The following is an 8,736-nucleotide window of genomic DNA, read 5'->3' on the forward strand; positions in this document are numbered from 1 at the left end:
TCAGGAATACAAGCTGTAACGACAAAGCTTAAATGCCGAGTGGAATGTCCCCAAAATTCTGAAACTATAAATATTGTTCTACTTATGATTGATCAGTAAACTGAAAGTTATTCTTTCTATCTTTGCTTTGCTTATTGTATCAACCAATGTCCATGGAAAGTAAAATAGGTTTGTGTCATGTGTGTCGGTGTTTTAAAAGCTTCTGAACCTAACTTTTCAAATATTTTAAATGAAAAAGCAGATAACTCTGGTCTCTCATAAGAAGGTTGAAGCAAATTGGCTCAAAAACTTTATGAAAAGAAATAATATTTAAAATAATTAAGCAGTGCAGCTTTCGGATAGATAAAAACAACGCTTATAAACACATCTTAAAAACTTTAACAAGTCTAATATTTAAAACCTAATATGAAAGGAAAATAACCAAAGTGGGACATATGCCCGTTGTACCGGAGTTATTTTTTAATAACCTTTTCGTTTACTGTAAAATTATGCAGACTATTCTTTCTTTTAATCGAATTTGATGCTAAGTGTAAAGTCAGTTTTCATTTAATTACACTCAATTCCTTTATATTGGCATAGTAATTATAAATATCTAATTTTAGCGACAGACGTCACCAGGTAATAATGTCTGTACACACTGCAGACTCTTAAGAACATTAATTAAAGTTCAATGTGTAAGTCACACATAATTACAGAGAAACAATTATGGTCTCTCAAAGGAATTTTCTCTCTTTATCTCTTTTACACAAAAGTTAACTCACAAACATTTTTGTAATATAGAAATATATTGTATTAAGTGAATTAAAATAGTAAAATTAATTAATTTATAATCACATACGAAGAGTGGACAGGACACTAACGGGTACATGACGGTACAGACAAGTAAACTTCTCGTCGGTTGCCAGCTTCTCTGCTCCGATGTTTGGGACAAACGGTTAATCTTGACATCATGTGCGCATGTCCATAAAGACGATCTATTATCGCTCGGTACATCATCTACTCAATAAAACAGAATGTGGAAGTCCCTTTACAAAGACTCAATGCTGGTTACAAAACAAGACGCATACAGATTGTATAATATAAATAATATAAAATAAGCTGTATGACAAATCACACTCAATTCATATAGAATGTTAAATATTCTTTCATTCTCCTTAAATTAATTATATCAGCTCCTGTCAGAGAGGCTAATAAGCCGTAAGGAAATTTTCACAAACAAAGTTCTCTCGGAAGAAATTTAAAAAAACAGACTACTTTGTTTAGAACTGCCATCTCGTTTAACTGAAAATTGTAAGAGGATATGTGTTTCCATAATGAGTTAATTCTGTTGAGAAATTTTCGATTTATTTTAATATAAACATTCACGATATTTATGTATTGGCCACGCTGTTTTGTCTTAAATTGCTTCCTAGGTTTGTTCAAAATATTAAAATGTCTGTGTACGAAAGCAAATTAATAAAATAGAATGAGAATCCTTCTCTCTCTTGCTCACTCTCTCTGTTTTCAGGTATATAACGAGCACTGGAAATGTCTGTTTTAATAACGACACGTCAACACTTACGGAGACATCAAGGTAGTGTGTAATACTTTCGTGAATCTGATCAGTGAATTGCTCATCTTAACTCGTCATGTCATCAATTATCTGTATGCTTTTTTTGTTTTTCTTTGTCGTTATATGAGATAACGCATCAAAGCTTGTTATTTTGCAAAGATATATAATTTTATTAGACTTCTGCAAATACATTAATTGTCCTAACTGGATAAGAACTGTGGTTTTTGATCAGTAAAGTGAAAGTTAATCTTTCTATCTTTGCATTGCTTATTGTATCAACCAATGTCCATAGCAAGTAAAATAAGTGTGAGGCATTTGTGTGGGTGTTTTGAGAGCGGAGAACAGACTGATGAACTCTATGATTTATGTGTATATATAATATTAATCGACTACTGTAGGAGTAAATGAATGTAGATGTACGTAATGTAAAAATGTTTGTCGGTGTTTCACAGACAATCACGTGGTGCGCTCAACATTCATGAAATGTTCTCAACATCACCGCAGTTTTTATTTTATTTGTTTTTAGAAACAGCTAAATCTACATCTTGCAGGTCCTGTCTACATTCAGTTATATAAAAAAACATTATTCAATGAAAAATACGTTATAAGTATGGAAACCATGATCTTAATATGCATCGAACAATTGCTCCTTATTGTTACCTAACGATTCCAACACAGTTGTAAAAAGTTTTCTTTTTCTCAGTTACATAAAGGATTAATACGATTTATATTTCGAGAGAAAGTTACTTTCAACACTGCTCATGAAACTCTTATTTCATTTACTGGAGACTTGAGTTCCATGAATCCACAAAAATAGTTTTAAAGAATATTTGAAACTTAGACGTGCACTCTAGGAGATACACAGTCAAAACAATTGGTGCTGTCTTGCTAGTTATTGTGTTTGCAATTTTCTTCTTCTTGTTTTGTCAATTCTTTGGATTTTAATTTTCTTCTTTTGAGGCAAATTGTTGCTGGTCATTTACTAAACCGAGTGGTCCAAGGTATTTGCTAGTGTCAAATACGTTCTACAACATATTGCTACTTTTGAAACAGTGACCAAAAATTTCCTCAAATCGACAAAAATAAAACAAGAAAATGTCTTTTGTACGTAAACTCGAATTCCAAAACAAACGCTGCTTTTCTCCATGCCACCCTTTTGTGACAAGAAGTTCGCCTGTTTTAAAAGTTACTTATTATTGACACAATGAAGTGTACTATGCATTTGTTAAGAAACTCGTCTTGCACCTTCAACTAAAAAGAAAGAGAGAGATGGATTCTCTTTAATTCATTTGCGTTGTCTGACTCAAGCTTATGACAATTTTCTTCAAACATCTGGCGCCATTACAGTAAAAGTATCACGTGGCCAAATCTCATTTTTTGTGCAATCAAAGATGTTGAATTCAACAAATACCAGTAAAATTTATCGACAATATTAGGCTCACATATCGTGCAATAATTTTTGATTAAACTGCCAATGGTAAAAGTTAATGACACATTGAGTTTCATTCGACTGCTAGAGACAAACACATTTATAGAACAATTCGTTTTAAAATTTGCTTTAGGTAGAATTTCTCTTTGACGTCCTGATAATTACCTTAAACGTGTGAAATGGACGTTTGTGATAGATGTCACCACAAAGTAAAACATTCACTCATATTCCACCAGAAGCAATTGCTATATATGTCATTAGATTATTTAGATTATTGCCCGTTATGCCGGTGTTTTCTTCACGCTTTTGTCCCCTCTTTGTCTTACGTCTTGCGCGCGCGCGCACAGCTTCCTTGATGCGTCATTTTACTTGTTTCCTTCTTTGACGTCATGGGTAGTCGTCATCAAGTAACAGACGGTGCTGGACCGTGGCCATGACAGTCAGAGGTTTTCATTTTTGTATCGACCGATCTGATAAAAACACAAGAAGCCTGGATGAGCGTGCGAAGGTTCCACACCACCAGCCCGCCCGGCCCCGATGGGAATGACAGCCGTACAACCTCACACGTTGCGCACAGACTGCGCAGCACACTCCAGCTAAGTACACGGACGCTACAAGACAGGACAAGTCCACGCTCAAGGGTTCGAGGATTTTAGGGTAGGGTTTGTACCCCGCATCTCCACCATTTGTCGCGTGGTTGCGACGAAGCCAGTCGAACTTCAACTGAGCGCAGACCATACACAGAAATGACAAAGACAAAATTCACGGAACAAACAAAACTAATTTATTAGCTACAAAAATAATACTGATAGGAAATTAAAGGACGTGATATATATGTCATGAGGAGAATTAATTTTCTCAAAAGAAGTCCAATTTGCATTTTACAAGTAAGCTTTTATAATTTCTGATTTACTTTACTTCGTAGTGTTATTTACGAAATAGACTTAGACTTGTGTGGCATCTGAAAAAAGGATCACTACAATTGGTTAGCAAATGGTTGTCGTCATTATGTGCACAGAAACAATAATTACAATATTCAGAAATCAAAATGCTCGAAAATAAAATCATTATCTCCCCTGAAACTTCGACACCATGTTGCCACGCCAACAAGCCACTGAAAATCAGCCTAAAATTTATGAGAACTTCATGACCAGTAAGATACCTACGCTTAATGATTATTTACTAGAGTAGAATTGGGAAGAACTAAGTATGGTTGCACCTTGGTCATGACTGAAGTGAAAGGAATTTTCTCCGCTTGCTGAATGTTTAACTCCTACTTTTCCATAGCACACGCGTGCACTCACACACACACTCGCGCACGCACACACATGTACACACAAACGCAAACTCACACACTCGCGCACGCACACAAACACACATCGTTTTCACATACAAATACATTTGTATAAACTGAATCATAACAGTCAGGTAAATTTAAGGGGACACATCGGGGGGTCGTAAGACACTAACGGGTACAAGACGGTACAGACAGATGTGGAGGTCACTTTACAAAGACTAAATGAGGGTTATAAAACAAGACGTTTAAAAGAAAATTGTAAAAGGATATATGTTTCAATAATTAGTTTTATTCTACCGATAATTTTTCAATTTATTTAGGTATAGTGTTTCATGATATTAATGACTGGTCTCGCTCTTTTATCTTAAATTGCATCCAAGATTTGTTCAAAATAATAAAATCTCAGTGTATAAAAGCAAATTAATAAAATAAAATGATAATTTTTTTCTTGTTCACTGTCAGGTATATATAAGCCCTAGAATTGTCTGTGTTAATAACGAGAACTCAACACTTACGGAGATATCAAGGTAGTGTGTAATACTCTCGTCAATCTAATCAGTGAATTGTTCATCTTAAGTCGTTATGTCATCAATTATCTGTAAGCTTTGCTATCTTGTTCTCTGTCATTGTATGAGCTAACGAATCAAAGCTTTAGATTTTGCACACACATATAATCTTATTATACTTCTGAAAATATACTTATTTTGTAACCGGATAAGAAAAGTCGTTTTTAATAGCTTTAATATCAGCTCTATTGAATTATTAGAGTAACATTCAACTATAGTTTTAATAAAACGTCATTTCTTGACTTGTTGTTTTGATCTGCTAGTGAAATGTCTACCATATGCCAACTTGTAACTGTTTGCATCTTCAAGTTTTTACTCAAATTCAGATGGTGTATCATTTGACTTCATCGTCCGGTGAAATGTCTACCAATTGCAGACAGGGTTTAGTTTTGTTGGTATACAAAGACAGTGTATATCAGCGGTTCTCAACCTGTGGGGCGCGACCCCCTGGGGGGTCGCGACGTGCCTACAAGGGGGTCGCGAAGGTGGTCATTTTTTTAAAAAGTTTCTTATACTGGTATTAGTGAAATTAGTTTACATTGTGTAACCGAGTGGTGAGGGCGATCAAACTCCAAATCTCTTCTCCCTATTCAAGTACACTGTCTCGGCAATGCAGTGACTTCTCACTTCCAAAACTCAAAACACAATCCCCCTCTCAACAATTAAGCCTCCAATCTCCCTCCTCTCACCTTTTGCCCTCTCTCTTCCCCAATCTCTCATCGCTGACTCTCCCTCTCCAGTCACACCTCTCTTTTTTTTTAAAACATCTAAAAGGCACGCATTCAGGAAACGTCCATCATTAAAATCCTTTCATTCGCACGTGCTCAGTCCTAGTACTCTATAGGTCCCTGACAGAAGGCCATGACCAGACAAGGGAAGGACACCACCATATTACAAACAACTGACAAGATGAATGCTTTCGTCTGAAACATTTCGTTGTGGACACAGAAGATACTCCAAGAAAATATTTTTGATATGTTTCCGTGCTTGTGTAAGTGCAAGGCTGACAACTTGAATCTTGATCAGGTGAAGAATGTAATTATTGCCCATCTAAACGGACTGCAAGAAAGGTTTCAGCATTACTTCGCTGAAATTGATGTGACTAAATACGATTGGATTCGTAATCCATTTCTGGCTGATCCTAGCACAAGCGGGTTGTCCACGCAAGAAGAAGAGCAGCTCATCGACCTTTCGAGTGACCAATCCCTGAAAATGGTCTTCCAAACAACACCAGTGCCAACATTCTGGATTAGCGTCAATGGTGAATATCCTCTCCTTTCTGAGAAAGCAATGAAAGTTCTGCTGCCATTTTCAACTTCATATATGTGTGAGCAAGGATTTTCAGCATTGGCAGCACTGAAGTCTCAATACAGAAATCGTGTGGACGCAGAGGCTGAGCTGCGAATAGCAGTGGGTACGAACATCGCACACAGGTTCGCTTCTCTGTGCAACAGCAAGCAGGCTCAACCTTCTCATTAATCAAAGTGAGTGTCTAATAAAATAATATTTATTAGCACCACAGAATTTGCTTTAGTAAAATTTCATTAACATACTTCTTGCAGATACGAACTTTGTTCTTCCGTTGTTGATTTCCTCGACGTGGCGTTCGAGGTTAGCTAAGGCTCCCCCCCCCCCCCCGCTCTTCCACCGACGTAGCTGGCTAAGGGGGTCGCGGACGTACCGGTGTTCGTCAGGGGGGTCGCCACATGTAAAAGGTTGAGAACCGCTGGTGTATATGTTACATTAATCAGTCAGATAAATGTTTTGCCTGTAAATCACTGACAGCAGCTGCGACAAAAATAAAACATAAACACCATTCCAAACTATTTCTCCACAAATTCAATCTCATTCTGTTTCATCTTCTTTGTCTTCCTTAGATTAAAATTTCAAGTCCTTCTCCAAAAGAAGACATTATCTGTTGTGATGGCCATGAAACTAAGAACAACTGTAATAATCATCATGGCTTTGGTGTGGCTGCAAGCAGCAGTTGTTGACGGGGTACGTAGCAAACTCTTATGTTTGAAACATTTTGTGAAAATAGTGTATACTTCATTATATGAATAGATTCGTAATACAGGACACAGTCATCTGTGAAGAGACAGCACAGGACAGAAGAGAGTACACGACCTTAAGGTGTGCCTGTGGTGATCACAAGGATGTTAGATAAGCTTTTATTTACTGTGACACTGTCTGAAGTATTTGCGTCTGTTGTCTTCACCCATCAGCATGTGCACTAACATCTCTTAGCAGTTAGACTGGTCTACAGCGGAGTGATAATATTTTCATTTACTTATAGCACTTGACCAAACACTACACAAAATTACAATACATTGTCACTATACTTGTAAAATTATGTTTTTATTTATGGGTTTTTTTTGTTCCAGTGCACTCAGAACGACCAAAAGTGTATTATTTCAGGAGGGTGTTGCAGTAATTCGCTATGCGTGTACGTTCCTAATGTGGGTAATAGATGCAGGGACAAAGGGGACATCTGCTGGACAGGGCCTGGAGGTTACCAGAAATGTCCATAGCCTATATCGGTTTATAAAATTGGTAAGCTGAAAGTTAATTCTTCTTTACATTTGTTTTGTCTATTTTCATCATCCATTATCGCTGGATCGTATAAACCCGATGTGATATACTTTAAACAAACTTAGAAATTCACGATGCATAAGTATACGATGTAAATAAAATGTGTATATCTAGTATTACAAACGATTGTGGTACTAAATGAAGATACCTGTACGTGTAGCTATACATCAATGTAGACGTTTGTCTTTTTAAAAGTTATTGATACTAAATAATATGTTGTAATAGACAATTGTGAGAAAGCCATTAAAAACTCTCTTATATCCTAAAGAAATCAAGAATTATTCTTTGTCTAAAACTTCTGATTAATTAATCAAAATTAGTTGACAAGGAGAAAACATTTCCTAGTCTTGTAGTCATTGTATCAGAACAACAAGTTTAAGCTAAGTTATCAACAAAGGGTTGTGAAAATTTTGTTGAAAAAGTTCAATGCTTGCACTGGTTGTGCGTATAGTTATTTTCAAGAACAACTTGACATTATGTTACATCATTTGATTTTGTTTTATTTTTTGTTTGTTTTTATTGTTGTTGTTGCAGGGGGCTAGAATTGACGAGGACTTCAAAGTGTTTCAGGGATACAAGCTGTCACGACAACGCTTAAATGTCGAGTGGATTGTCCCAAAAAATTCTGAAACTATAAATATTGTTCTACATATGATTGATCAGTAAACTGAAATTTACTCATTCTATCTTTGCTTTGTGTATTGTATCAACCAATGTCCTTGCAAAGTAAAATAGGTGTGAGTCATGTGTGTGGGTGTTTTAAAAGTGTCTGGAGTCTTTTTCTCTCTCTCTCTCTCACACTCACTAACTGACGTACACATGTAAGAACTAACTCAAGTGCACGAAAGCAACCGTTGTAACTATAAAACTTCATGACCAGTGAAATACCTAGTCTTTTCACACCTCAGTCATGACTGAAGTGAAATCATTTTTCTCCTCTGGCTCTATAGTGCCGGAAGGCTTCTACTAGGTCACATTACCCTGTACGGATGGAAATCCACCGCTTTCAAAAAATCATTAAAAAATAACTATAAGAGATAGATCTATCTATCTATTCCTCTTCGTGCATCAGGCTGCACATAAGGCCTCAACCAGAGTCCGCCACCGATGTCGATCGGCTGAAACCCGCTCTAGGTGACCCCATGTCCAGACCTTTCCTTTCATCTCCCTTTCCACTGTTCTTCTCCAAGTTTCCTTTGGGTGGCCTCGTTATCTTCGGCCGTCTGGAGTCCATCGTAGGGCCACTCTGGAAAGGTCTGCTGTCTGCTGGCGGAGCACATGTCCAATCCATCGCCAACGC

General features: G+C 36.8%; 1 long non-coding RNA gene across 1 annotated transcript; it reads left to right on the plus strand.

Annotated features, from left to right (window-relative positions):
• Window positions 1–6,794: 6,794 nt before the first annotated feature.
• Window positions 6,795–8,259, plus strand: LOC112567835. Its single transcript, XR_003099911.1, has 3 exons — window positions 6,795–6,842; window positions 7,229–7,397; window positions 7,971–8,259. It is a non-coding gene; the product is annotated as an uncharacterized LOC112567835 (long non-coding RNA).
• The last annotated feature ends 477 nt before the right edge of the window (window positions 8,260–8,736 follow it).

The sequence above is a fragment of the Pomacea canaliculata genome, linkage group LG7, assembly GCF_003073045.1.
Source record: "Pomacea canaliculata isolate SZHN2017 linkage group LG7, ASM307304v1, whole genome shotgun sequence".
In the NCBI taxonomy this organism is placed as follows: domain Eukaryota; kingdom Metazoa; phylum Mollusca; class Gastropoda; order Architaenioglossa; family Ampullariidae; genus Pomacea; species Pomacea canaliculata.